Here is a 14,480-nt window from a genome sequence, read left to right as displayed (position 1 = left end):
TCTGTTCCACCTGTGGGGAGCTGTCACATGATCACAGGCTCAATTAGCTGCACATAAACAAAAAGTGATGCTCATGATATCAGTGACATAATATGGCCTGTTCGGCTCCACCCATGAGAAAAACTTATTTGAGCTCATCCCCACTGGCCCAGTCAACTGCGGCTACGGCATTCCCTACTCTGCAGCTGCATGTAAACAAAGTGGTAGGGATGCTCATGACATCAGTGACCTAATATGGTCACATGGCCATATTTGGGAAATGTCATCGACTTAGGATAGCCATGGTGTCTGAACCCAGTTCAGCTCCACCTGTGGGAAGTGGTCCGAATTGGCTGCACATAAACAAAAGGGGCATGGATACTCATGACATCAGTGACATAATATGGCCAAAACTGGTCAATGTCATTGATCTTATATGGCCTTGTGGTTCGAACCCAGTTGGGCTCCACTCATCACATCCTCACTGGCCCAATCAGCTGTGGCCAGGGCATTCCCTTCACTGACAGTGCATGTAAACAAAGTGGCGGGGATGCTAGTGACGCAAGTGACCCAATATGACAATCTTTGGTCAACGTTATTGACCTAAGATTGGTCATGGGGTCCGAACCCAGTTCAGCGCCACCCATGGGAAGCTGTCACATGACTGCATCCCTACTGGCCCAATCAGCTTGGGCCAGGGCATTACTCCTACCGCAGCTGCACATAAACAAAGCAAACAGTGATGCTTGTGAGGTCAGTGACTGATTAGTCACATAGCTAGATTTTTTTCAAGGTCATTGACCCAAATATGGCCATGGAGGTCCGAACCCAATTCAGCTGCACCCGTGGCTAGCTATCACATGATTGCATCCCCAATCCTCAATTTGCTCCACATAGCAATGCTCCACATAAACAAAAAAAGGGATGGGAATGCTAATGACATCACTAATATTTGGTCACTGTCATTGACCTAATATGGCCATGTGGCCCGAACCCAGTTCGGCTCCACCCATAGGAAGCAGTCACATGATTGCATCCCCACAGACTCAATCAGCCGTGGCCAGGGCGTTTCCCACACTAAAGCTGCCAATAAAACAAAGTTGCAGGGATGCTTGTGACATCAGTAACCCAACATGGCGATATGGTCATATTTGGTCAATGTCATTTCTGTAAGAAGGCCATGGGGTCTGAACCCAGTTCAGCTTTACCTGTGGAAAACTGTCACATCCCCATTGGCCCAATTAGCTGTGGCCAGGGCACTTCACATACCATAGCTGCACATAAACATAGTGGTGAGGATGCTTGTGAGGTCGGTTACCCAATATGACCACATGGCCAGAATTGGTCCATGTTGCTGATCTAATATGGCCATGTGATCCGAAGCCAGTTCAGCTCACCTGTGCAAAAATGGTCACATGATCACATCCTCACTGGCCCAATCAGCTGTGACCACGGCATTCCCTACACCGCAGCTGCATGTAAACAAAGTTCCGGGGAAGCTCATGATGTCAGTGAATTAATATGTCCACTTGGCCATATTAGGTCAAACTCTTTAACGTAATATGGCTGGTGGTCCAAACCCAGTTTGGCTCCGATGTTGGAAACGGTCACATGATCACACCTCCTTTAATCCAAATTTTCTGCACATAAACAAAAGGGGCAGGGATGCTCATGGCAGTGTTGGGCTAATATGGCCACATTTTGTTGATCATTGGCCTAATATGATCATATTAAAGTCAATGATGTCAAAGGCACCACCACACCTCTGTGTCCATGTAGCTCTGGGGTAGGGAATGCCTCACAGCAACGGCTGATTGGGCCTGTGGGGATGCGATCATGTGACAGCTTCTGCTAAAGTGGGTTTGGACCAGGTTAATGCCACAGAGCCATATTAGATCAAAGACATAACAGCCATCATGGCCATACTAGGTCAATGGTATAAAAAGGTCATTTTGGCCATGGCCAAATTAGGTCACTGACATTACGGTCTTTATGGCCATGTGGCCATATTAAGTCAATGACATTACGAACGGGCCATCCAGTGACAGCTTCCCACAGGCGCTTACAGGAACCATGCAACATAGCAAAACGCTAGAAGAACAAGTAGACGCCAAACAATGCTCGACAATAATCCTACATAAATGTTCAAGATATACAAAGCAAGAAAAATGTAATTTTTGGCCTACCTTTTAATGTCATTAATCTTCCGTCTGCAGTGCGTCCATTCCCTCCGTTGTGGTGCGACAGCGTTCACAGCTTCGGCAATAACAAGCCAAATGTTTTTTTTCTCGGCTGGGTTCAAACGCCGCGCCCTGGTACCGCACAGTTCTGCGTAATAGGGCACGGTGTGAGTCACCAGGACTCGGTTCTCCTGTGGCGTCCAGGTTAAATTCTGCTTCCGGCTATCCCGGCTACTTTTGCCTCTTCGCCGTGTCATCGTGGCTGAGGGAGTTGCAGACATACCTATACACAAAGCAAAACCTCCAGCACCTTGTGATATGAATGGGGCATGTTCATATAGCAGCGAATATGACATTAACCCAACATGGAGAGCAGGTGATGCTTCGGATTCAAGCCAAAAGTTGCCAAAATCATGAGTTCAGGCGCTTGGATTGGACAGTTATTTTCAGTTCTTCATCAATTATCCCCATTATGGAGGGAAAAAAACAAAAACAAAACAAACCTTAACTCCTGAACCCAGTTTTACAAAATTTGGCTTCGCGTTTGTAAAATTGTACTTATGTCAACTATTTTAGGGGTCCATTTATAAAATATTCAATGGACGATTGTCACGAGCATCCTCCCAGTTGTCACGAATTCTTACCGTAATTTGTTTGAAGTTGAACCAAACTCTCAATCAACTTGAATTTTTTTTAATCCTTATGCACTAGCATTAGTAAATAGATATTTTTTTTTACATTTCTTCAGTTGCTGTCTAGTTTCTGGTCTAGGCCAAAATTATGTATGAAGAAAGGAGAAAGCCCTGAATGCAGCAAGCCATCACAACCCAACAGTCACAAGACTAAAAGCAACCTCAGCCCGGCTTCTTCCAGGCCACAATCCCGACGCATTTTGCCTTCTCCGGTCTTCATACTGCATATATTGAGCTAGGACGGGCTCTTCCCATGCCTGCATCCTCCTTGGGAGTAACCCAATTTGGATGCATAGGGGCCTGGAAAAGCCCCCCCAGTTTTTAGTTTTTTTTGGTATAGCGAAGGAGCAATCACAGGCTACCACAGAGATCGTGTGATCTGGAGTTGACCCTACCTTCTTGCAGTCCGAGATCTGGAGCAGTCAGTGACAACCGCCTCCAGGATGCCCTGGGGGAGGAAGGCCCACCTCCAGGATGCCCTGGGGGAGGAAGGCCCGCCTCCAGGATGCCCTGGGGGAGGAAGGCCCGCCTCCAGGATGCCCTGGGGGAGGAAGGCCCGCCTCCAGGATGCCCTGGGGGAGGAAGGCCCGCCTCCAGGATGCCACATGTATGTATGTTTGACGCCGCTGGAACAAAGTGGAAAGCAAACAAAACAATAGTTTTTTTCCCCCGATACGTGCGTTTTAAAATTACATTGGATTGATGGACCACCAGTGATGATCGAAAGTCACATTTGTGCCATAAGTCAAGATGTTATTCCCCAGGAAAATGGGGAATGGAAAGATCTTTTATTTGCCAAAGAGTAGAAATCAAAACAACATTCCATTTATCCAGGTGAACAGGCGTTAATAAAATATACACACGAACACATATGTAAAGCAACTGTACCAATTTGGTTATTTGGCCAGATATTGAGGTTAGCAAAAAATATTCAATGAGGTCTATCATGACACATTGGAGGTTAAGAACATTGACTAGCATCCCCGCCACTTTGTTACAAATCATCTTGTCCACTGATGGACGAACAGCCGTGGCAATAATGGACAAACGAGGCAAGAACATTGGCCCACCATATAAAGTCTTCTCATAAAATTACAGTATGTCAGTGTTTTTTGGGTGAACGTGTGGATGAATGTTCTTGAGAAAAGTTCATAAACATTGCATGTAGTGCTTACCAAAAAGGACCTATTAGTTTGGGCATGGAAGAACATTGATCGATCAGTTCAAAATACTAGCAATTAGGTCCTCCCAAGACCTCCTGCTCTCTAGCTCCCTCGTTGCGTCCTCCCAAGACCTCCTGCTCTCTAGCTCCCTCATCGCATCCTCCCAAGACCTCCTGCTCTCTAGCTCCCTCATCACGTCCTCCCAAGACCTCCTGCTCTCTAGCTCCCTCATCGCGTCCTCCCAAGACCTCCTGCTCTCTAGCTCCCTCATCACGTCCTCCCAAGACCTCCTGCTCTCTAACTCCCTCATCACGTCCTCCCAAGACCTCCTGCTCTCTAGCTCCCCCATCACATCCTCCCAAGACCTCCTGCTCTCTAGCTCCCTCATCACGTCCTCCCAAGACCTCCTGCTCTCTAGCTCCCTCATCACGTCCTCCCAAGACCTCCTGCTCTCTAGCTCCCTCATCACGTCCTCCCAAGACCTCCTGCTCTCTAGCTCCCCCAATACGTCCTCCCAAGACCTCCTGCTCTCTAGCTCCCCCATCACGTCCTCCCAAGACCTCCTGCTCTCTAGCTCCCCCATCACGTCCTCCCAAGACCTCCTGCTCTCTAGCTCCCTCATCACGTCCTCCCAAGACCTCCTGCTCTCTAGCTCCCTCATCACGTCCTCCCAAGACCTCCTGCTCTCTAGCTCCCTCATCACGTCCTCCCAAGACCTCCTGCTCTCTAGCTCCCTCATCACGTCCTCCCAAGACCTCCTGCTCTCTAGCTCCCTCATCACGTCCTCCCAAGACCTCCTGCTCTCTAGCTCCCTCATCACGTCCTCCCAAGACCTCCTGCTCTCTAGCTCCCTCATCACGTCCTCCCAAGACCTCCTGCTTTCTAGCTCCCTCATCACGTCCTCCCAAGACCTCCTGCTCTCTAGCTCCCTCATCACGTCCTCCCAAGACCTCCTGCTCTCTAGCTCCCCCATCACGTCCTCCCAAGACCTCCTGCTCTCTAGCTCCCTCATCGCGCCCTCCCAAGACCTCCTGCTCTCTAGCTCCCTCGTCGCGTCCTCCCAAGACCTCCTGCTCTCTAGCTCCCTCATCGCGCCCTCCCAAGACCTCCTGCTCTCTAGCTCCCTCTTTGCGTCCTCCCAAGACCTCCTGCTCTCATCACGTTCTCCCATGCTTGCCTCCAAGACGTCACCAGAGCCTCTCACATTCTCTAGAACTCCTTTCCCCAATCCGACCGACTATCTCCTACTCTGTACATCTTTAGGCGATTTCTAAAAAGTAATCTTCTTTAGAGAAGCATGTCATGCTAACTGATAAACTGTCTTTTTACGTTTTCCTAGTAAGATTTATAATATTCAGCCTAGTCTAAACCCTAGCTCAGCCATCGAGCGCACAAAGACCCCTAGCTATGTGTGGGTCAACTTAAAGCGGAGGGCCGGTTATAAAAAAAAAAAAAAAAAAAAAGTCAGCAGCTGCAAACACTGCAGCTGCTGACTTAATAAACACACTCACCTGTCCAGGGCGCCCGCGATGTCGGCCGCCCGAGGCCGACCCGTCCCTCGGCTCTCAGGTCCCGGCGCCGCCATCCCTTGTAAGGGAAACAGGCAGCGGAGCCTTACGGCTTCACTGCCCGTTTCCTACTGCGCATGCGCGAGTCCCGCAGCGCTTTCTGAATGGGACGCGCTGTGTTCTGGAACACACAGTTCCCAGAACACAGCGCGACTCATTACCCAGAAGACGCCGCGACGAAGAGAGAAGACAGAAGATCTCCGCGGAGGAGGAAGAGGAAGATTAGGATAAAGTGCCTAGCAACAGGCATTTCTGGTAAGTAAAAAAAAAATTTTTTTTCATTTTTTTTTTTTAGATTTTTTGTAATTTTTAACATTTTTTTTGTTTTTCAGGGTGGCCCTCCCCTTTAAACAGCCCTGTCCAGTAGTAGAGTGGCCAGTGAGGTTTTTTTTTTTTTTTTTTTTTTTTTTTCCGAGGATGCATATGACTTTCTTGGTGGTTACCATCAGAGTGTCCCCCCTGGCCAACTGTCCTGTCCCCTACCCCTGTAGGGACAGTCTGGGGAGAGGTATCCATTCCGTAAGAATGGGTCAGTATTTCTCCTACCCCCCGCAGTTGTGCAGTGGGCCTTGGGTACCCCTTATGTGCCTGTCTGTTGTCCTCTGTGTGAGCCTTGGGGCTGGTCGGCCCTGGTCAAGGCTGGTTGGGTAAAATATGTGTATAGGCACATGGCATACAGATACAACAGGGGAAGACAACTCAAGTGATTATTCCAATTTTTTTTGAGTGATTCTGTTTTCCCTAGTGAACACAACTGCTTGCAAAAGATAAACAAGCACATGTGATGATCAACCACTTCATAGAGTGTAGTTAGTTATTCTATCCTGGTCAATTCTGGAGCAGTTTTTACTTCCCCCCCCCACATGTTAAAATGCACAATTAGTTAACCCCCCCCCCCCCCGACCTAGATAGGTTTTCTGAGACCCCAGAGAATAAAATGGTGGTAGTTGAAATTTTTTATGTCACACAACATTAGCGCCCATGGTCATCAAACACCAAAGTTAACTTCAGGGCAACCAAAACACAATATTCAGGTTTGTTAAATACATTAAATTGCTTTCAAACATAAACCAAGAGCAAATGACCTAAATGAATGATACCAAGGTTTCATTTTACGCCAACAAATGCATACAGTACATTCAAACTAAGATTTGTTTTGTAGGTGATTTGCTACATTCAACCTTTAAAACGAAGATTTAAATGCCGCCAAGAACATTTAATTTGTACAGCAGTAATGTTCACATAGCTACTGTTACGATCAACCCGATGCCTAGGCCAGGAGCTGGCAAGTGTTTCTTCTGCCTTCAGCAGTCTTCATTCCCTTAACCACTTTCCTGCCTGCGCTATAGCCAACAAACAGCTACAGCGCGGCACTCCAGTTCTAGGACGTCCCTAGAGATCCTCCCATGTGCGCGCATCGGGCACGCTCTGTGAACGCTGTGTGCCTTGGACTCAGGAGATCACAGATCGGGGTGAAGGACCAATCCCAATCGACTATTTACCATATGATTACTGTGATTGGACACAGCTAAAACAGACTTGTTGGTTATTGGCTCTCCTTTCCTCACATAGAGACAGCGGGTGAGGAAAGGAGAGCCAATCAGTGAAGGGCACAGTGACTACATTATTTACACTGATAATCCATGCCCTGATCATTAGTGCAGCCTCATCGGTGCTCACCAGTGAAGAATTATTTGCAAAATGTTATAACAGAAACTGAAAAGAATCCATGCCCTGATCATTAGTGTAGCCCCATCAGCGCAGCCCCATCAGTGGAGCCATCAGCGCCCATCAGCGCAGCCCCATCAGCGCTCATCAGTGGAGCATCAGCTCCCATCAATGCAGCGCCATCGGTGAAGCCCCATTAGCAGAGCCCCATCAGTGCTGTATCGGCTCCCATCATCAGTGCAGCCCCATAAGCACAGCCTTATCAGCGCCCATCAGTGCAGCCTCGTCAGCGCCCATCAGCCCCCCCATCGGCACCCATCAGTGCAGCCTCATCAGCCCCCCCCCCCATCAGCACTTACCAGTGCAGCCTCATCAGTGCCGTGCCCATCAGCACAGCCCCATCAGTGAAGAATTCCTTATTTGGAAAGCTGTCTAAAAAGGGAAACTAATTTGTTTGGGTACAGTGTTGCATGACTGAGTAATTGTGAGAGCACTGAAAATTGGCTTGGGCAGGAAGAGGGTGAAAGTGTCCGGTATTAAAGTGGTTAAGGCAAGCAGTACCCACAGGTCTTAGAACACAAAGCTATAGTTCCTGGCCAGATGGCACAGAGACTGAATGAATGAGACAAGGAAGGGTACCTGTACTTGCGAGGATGGTCAGGCAGAAGAGCACAGCATGGTATCAGAATCCGGTCAAGACAAGACCGTTTAGTCCAATTGCCTGCTCCAGGGTCAAGTCAGGCAGCATTTCAAAAGAGCAGTCAGGGTAAAAGGCAGGAGTCAGCAATGATTAACCCAATAGACAGCTGCATGGAAAGCCAATAGATTCCCAATGGAGAATCCCAACAATGAAGGTTAAGGGAGAAACACAATGGGTAACCACACCCGAGGACAGAGAGGTATTGTCTACAGAGATCAAGGAAAAAGGGACTCTGCAGGGAATCATGAGGAATTAAAGGCAATTCACAAGACCCTTTTTGATAAAGGCATTGGTGCAACCAGAGTCCATGAAGGCCAAGGGGCAACGTTTGTGGCTCCTATCTGCATCAGTCCCTCCAGATTCTGAGCGGAGGGTCCAGGAACTACCAGCAGACGGGGTGCTGTGAGAGCACTGGGAGATTAGGACATCACTTTCTCTGAATGTCTCTACCGCAGAAGGTCTTGAACAGCTTCGCGGAACCAACCCAAACTGGCTCCTCGAAGCTGGGTCAGGGGCCCACAGACAAAACTCAGCAATACTATTCCACCGTACACCTCAGGGCTTCCATAGAGGATTTAGTTGTGAGAATGCCATTGTGGTCATCATAAAGATGGCTAACTGCTTTGAAAAAAAACTAAACAGATCAGAGCAGGGCTATCTAGAGACAAGTTGGAGGTCCAGAACTGAAGGTCTCCTTGTAACAGAAAAATCGCCACCGGTACTAACTGAGCATCAGAGCCCATAGAGCAGGGATGTAAGCATTATGGGTGTCCTCAATAGGCCAGTTGTATCTGTAAGACAAGATGTAAATATATGCAGGGCTTCCCCCCCCCTCAGAGAATAGGTGCAGGAATACCAGAATCGTAAATGTAGCCAGGCCAGGGTCATGCATGGGAGATCAGCAGATGGGGGCAAGGAGCAAACAGGACAGGGAGAAGGTGGAAGGAATCAGGCTGCAGGGCAAGGGTACAGGATCACAGGAGGGACAGGGAAAGGAACAGGAACAGGTTCAGGTTCAGGTTCAGGTTCAGGTTCAGGTTCAGGTTCAGGTCAGGGCTCAAGGACAATACCAAGGCAAGTGAGTGAGTGCTTGCCAGGTATAAGTACACATCTCCTGCAATTAGCCTCAGGTGACGCCTGATTGCAGGAGATAATGTTGGCTCCACACTGCCAGGAGACACCCGGTGATGGACACCAGTACTGCGGCCCAAGGATCAGACAGTGCCACCAGCAGGTGAAACCTCTCCTGACAGTTCCAGACTGCAAGGAGACACCCGCTGGCGGACACCAGTACTGCAAGCCAAAGGTCTGACAGCGCCACCAGCAGGTGAAACCTTTCCTGACACCTACTATAATAAAACTCATCAACTGCTGAAGATTGAGTTGTAGGCTCCCTTCTTTCAATATGTTCTGCATGGGTGTTAGGAAGACACCATAAGCCAGCGCACCAACTGCTCACCACCTCAGGGAATCAGACCAAGTGTCGTCACTCTATACACAGTTTGCTCCTGTTTAGGTGAGTCACAAGAGCTGATAATTTAAGATGAATGAATAATCCAGCCCTCTTTCTATAAAAGCGACGGGCTCACAACAGTCATATTGCCAATGTGTGTTGGAAGTAAATAGGCGCTGAGAACACTGTGTAGCAATATAATTTAGGACAATGTATTTCATTTTAAAATCTAAAACAATTTTTACAATTTTGGAATTTGTACATGCTCAACATGGCAGTGTCCAGTTTCCTATCCGTTATTTTGACAATAGCTTATTAGTCTCAAAAATTGCCAGAATTGAAGAACAAGGTTCCCCAACCCCCACTTCAATAGGGTTCAATGTAAAGTCGGTAAGCTTCAAAACAAGATTCTGAAACGGTTTGCAAACGGAACCGAAGCACATTTTGACCATCCCTACTGAGGGCCGCCCATTCAGTAGCAAAAGACCACGTGCAGCCCTTGGGTGTCAGTCGGGCACGGACGTATAATGTCTCCAACTCATCAATTGGAATCACATTGTTATATTGTGAAATGGAGATGGACCTTTCATATGGTGTACAGTATCTCCTCCTCATTTGTTGGGAACATGACGTTATATTGAGGAATGGAGATGGACCTTTCATATGGAGTACAGTATCTCCTCCTCATTTGTTGGGAACATGACGTTATATTGAGGAATGGAGATGGACCTTTCATATGGTGTACAGTATCTCCTCCTCATTTGTTGGGAACATGACGTTATATTGAGGAATGGAGATGGACCTTTCATATGGTGTACAGTATCTCCTCCTCATTTGTTGGGAACATGACGTTATATTGAGGAATGGAGATGGACCTTTCATATGGTGTACAGTATCTCCTCCTCATGGAATGGAGATGGCCAGATGCTTTTTCTGGATGAATTGACTCTTTGTAATCTTTTTTGTTTTTAGGTGAACATATATAATATTTTAACCTATGTAACTATTTAAAAATGTATACTTTTTTTTTTTTTCACAATCAAAGGTTTTATTGAAATTAAGATCATGTTTACAGTCAACGTTTGAATACATGTATTATTTCAGGCAGTCTGTAAACAACAAAACATATAAATACATCGCTATGGTGTTCTAATTTAGTCAGTGACTAAGTTGGGGAGAGTGCACGATTGAATACAGTGAGTAGCGTACACTATTTGGGGATATGTGGTGTGGAGGACATGGGGGGAGGGGGAGGAGGGGGGAAGGTGAAATGGGTAAAAAGGGGGGGGGGGTGTGGGGTGTGATCAGCCCTTTGCTATTGTATCTAACTCCGTTTGTTATAGATGCTCTATGTCAGACCAAACCTTGCCCCCACCGTGTTAAGGATCAAGAGGTGCCGACGAGATTAATCCTTGAGTGCACGAAATTCAGGGGAGAGTGTGAAGGCCAGCCATGGTTGCCATGTTTTGTTAGAATTTGTGCTATTCTCGTGTTTGGTAGCCACGATCTCCTCCATCATGTAGATATACTGTACTCTATCTAGCCAGTCCGTGATGGCCGGGGCTTTAGTTGTTTTCCAGTGGATTGGTATTAGTGTTTTAGCGGCCGTGAGTAGGTGTCTGGACAGCGATTTTTTGTAGCGGCATATATTGATGGGTACCAGATTGATCAAGCATGCGGCCGCATTCAATTCCAGGCGAGTTTCTGTTATATGCTTAACCCAGTATCTGATTGTTTCCCAATAGGTTTGTATTAGTGGGCATTCCCACCATATGTGCATAAAGGTACCTGTGTCTGTTTTACATCTCCAGCATGTGTCTGAGGCGGAGGGAGACCATCTCCTGTTTTTTTGTGGCGTAATATACCATTGAGCTAGAATTTTATAGGATATTTCCTGATATTTAGAGCTTAAGGAACACTTGTGTGTCAAAACGCATGCCTTATTCCATTGCTCCTCAGATATGCTGGTCTTGAGATCACGTTCCCACTTTGTTTTGAATTTATTTTTGTCAGCCTGCGATGCTTGAGTTAGCATCGAGTATGCAAGAGAAGTGGTGTTCGTTATTGGTGATCTTTGTAGACATATATGCTCGATCTGAGTTAATGGGAGGCAAAATTGATTTTTGTGTTTGTTGTTGACCAGGAAGTCCTTTAGCTGGATATAGAACCAACATCCAGGAAACAGCTCCCCCACCTCTGCGGCCAGTGTTTCAAATGTCTTAACTCGTGTACCTGACATGCAGGTGTGTACTAAAAAATTTTGTGGCATGTTATGGTGTAGGCCTGGAATGAATTCGGGATTATTTGTGAGCGGGGTCAGGGGACCTGGGTTTGTTGCGATTTTTTGCGACTTTACCAGCGTCTGCCAAATCTGTATTGTAGTTTTGATTAATGGGTGGCCTATAAGTTTGGGCCTTCTGGAGTGAAGCGACCATGGGAGGTAGAGGGTGCTGCGTTGTGCCAGATTGCTTTCTAGCTGGACCCAATCTTTATTTAGTCCATGGCAATGCCAGTCTATCACTCTCATGATATGGGTAGCCTGGTGGTACTTTTTGAAGTCCGGCAGTCCTATGCCCCCATCTCGCTTAGCCAATGTTAAACATCTGAGTTGGATTCTAGGTTTCTTATCTGCCCATAGAAATTGTCTTTGAATTTGGCTTAATGTTTTAAAGAAGAGTTCTGGTATTTTTATTGGTAGAGCGTTAAATACGTACAGAAGTTTGGGGAGCACTGTCATCTTTAATATCGAGGCCCTACCAAACCAAGAGAACATTTTTGATTTCCACTTGAGAAGGTCTGTTTTGATCGTGGCAAGTAGGGGTTTATAGTTTGCATCATATAGTTTTTCAAGTTCACTAGATAAATTTATGCCCAAATACTTAAGGGCGCCTCGTTCCCATTTGTAGGGGTGATTGTTTTGTAGATTTTCAAGGATATTTTGCGGTAGGGTGAGGTTCAGGGCTTCTGATTTTGACTGGTTGATTTTAAAGTTAGATATGTACCCGAAGGTTTGAAATACTTTGTGTAGGTTAGGTATCGAGATGTGGGGATTGGTGAGAAAAAACAGGAGGTCATCGGCATAGGCAGCAACTTTGTATTCTCTATCCTTTACCGTAAAGCCCTGGATGTCAGCGTTTAGATTAATTGTTCTAATTAGAGGCTCTAGGGTTAGGATAAAGAGGAGGGGTGACAGGGGGCAGCCTTGGCGGGTACCGTTATGGATGGATATAGGGTCTGAGAAAATATTATCAATTTTGATTTTGGCTCGGGGATTCCGATAGAGAGCCGAGATCCATGACAACATGTTTCCTCCAAGGCCAATATGTGTGCACATAGCTATCATGTAATCCCAGGAAACCCTATCGAAAGCCTTCTCGGCATCGGTAGAGAGCAACATGCCCTCGGTGGTAGATTTGCGTGCAAAATGTATTAAGTTCAAGGCCTTAATGGTGTTGTCACGGGCCTCCCTCCCCGGCATGAATCCCACTTGTTCAGGGCCGATTATTTTCGCTAGAAGGGGTTTTAGTCTATTCGCTAGGATTTTGGCTAGGAGTTTGAGGTCTATGTTTAAAAGTGAAATGGGTCGAAAGTTTGCACAATCCGTGTGTTCCTTGTTGGGCTTGGGAATTACCGCTATATGCGCCATGAGAAAGGATGGAGAGTCATGTTGGTTCTTTGCTAAGAAATTAAAGGCTGAGCGGAGGGGTTTTATAAGAGCGGTAGTGTGAGTTTTGTAGTATTGCGAAGTGAAGCCGTCAGGTCCAGGGCTCTTCCCTGCTTTCAAGTCGGCAATCGCGTTCGCAATCTCAGTGGTAGTTATGGGATCCTCAAGTGCATTTGTATCTTCTGCTGTTAGGGAGGGAAGTCCGCTATCCTGTAGAAAATCCTGTATATTATCCTGTTTTGTGTGTGTTAGGTGAGGTGGTTTGTGTTGGGCCGGAAGTTTATACAGTTTAGAATAGTAGGCATGGAACATATCAGCTATTTCTTCAGAGTTGTGTTTTAAAATACCATCCTTGCCTTTTAGAGCGTGGATACGGTTCGATAGCGTAGCATCCTTTAGGGCCTTTGCCAATTGTTTGCCACTCTTGTCTCCAAATTCATAAAAAATGCTTTTCTTAAAAAATAGGGAGCGTTTAATTTTCATGTCTAACAGAAGCCTTAGTGCGGTCCTATGTTGCGTTAATTGATGTTCTACTTGAAGTGAATGGGATTGTTTGTGCTGCAGTTCAAGATTTGCTATTTGTTGGGAGAGCTTATGGATTTCATTTTCCCTTTCCTTCTTTTTCCGGGCTCCCCATTTAATAAGTTCGCCTCTAATCACGGATTTGTGTGCCTCCCAATTATTCAGTGGGGTCGTGTCAGAGTCAATGTTATGAGCAAAATAAGTGTCGATGGCTTGTAGGATGTCATCTTTTACAATTGGGTCGGTGAGGAGGTAGGAATTCAGTCTCCAGTTAAATACGGACTTGTGTGGTGTTTTTAGATGTAATGTGACCGATGTAGGTGCATGGTCAGAGAGGGCCATAATGCCTATCTCCGCTGAGAGTAGGTTGCCAAGGTCCCTTTGCGATATGAATATCATGTCTATTCTTGAGTATTTTTTGTGTGGTGCGGAGAAAAAGGAGTAGTCCCTGTCTGTGGGGTGCATGGATCTCCAGGTATCTACCAATGTCAGTGACTGCAGTAGCGCTTTTATTCTCTTGAGCGTTCTATACGGAACTTGGGTATGTCCTGTCGAAGTGTCTTTGAGGGGTGCGAGGGGAACATTAAAGTCTCCACCAAGAAGGATACATCCTTCGGCAAACCATTTGAGGTCCTCTACAATTTTGTTGCAAAAAGATACATGGGAGACATTCGGGAAGTATACATTGGCAAAAGTTACAGGTGACCCTTCCCATGAGCCTTTAAGGAATATGAATCGTCCCTCAGGGTCTGCCAGTTGTTGCTTCAGCACAAAGGGCGCATCCTTGTGAAGGAGGATGGACACTCCTTTAGTTTTGGCTAGGGGGTTGGTGGAGTGGTACACTGTGTTAAAGGTGTTGTCAGTGAGTCTAGGGGTATTACCGCTCTTAAA

The 14,480-nt window shown here is 46.6% G+C and overlaps 1 protein-coding gene across 1 annotated transcript in view; it reads right to left on the bottom strand.

The window, feature by feature from the left end:
* Positions 1 to 14,480, bottom strand: part of LOC143956095 (uncharacterized) — a 55,834-nt gene that overhangs the window by 35,350 nt on the left and 6,004 nt on the right. The window lies entirely within an intron of this gene.

This window comes from Lithobates pipiens, unplaced genomic scaffold, assembly GCF_037356315.1.
Source record: "Lithobates pipiens isolate NorthernLeopardFrog02 unplaced genomic scaffold, aLitPip1_a1.2 Scaffold_35, whole genome shotgun sequence".
NCBI lineage: Eukaryota > Metazoa > Chordata > Amphibia > Anura > Ranidae > Lithobates > Lithobates pipiens.
This window is presented reverse-complemented; position numbering and strand designations above follow the sequence as displayed.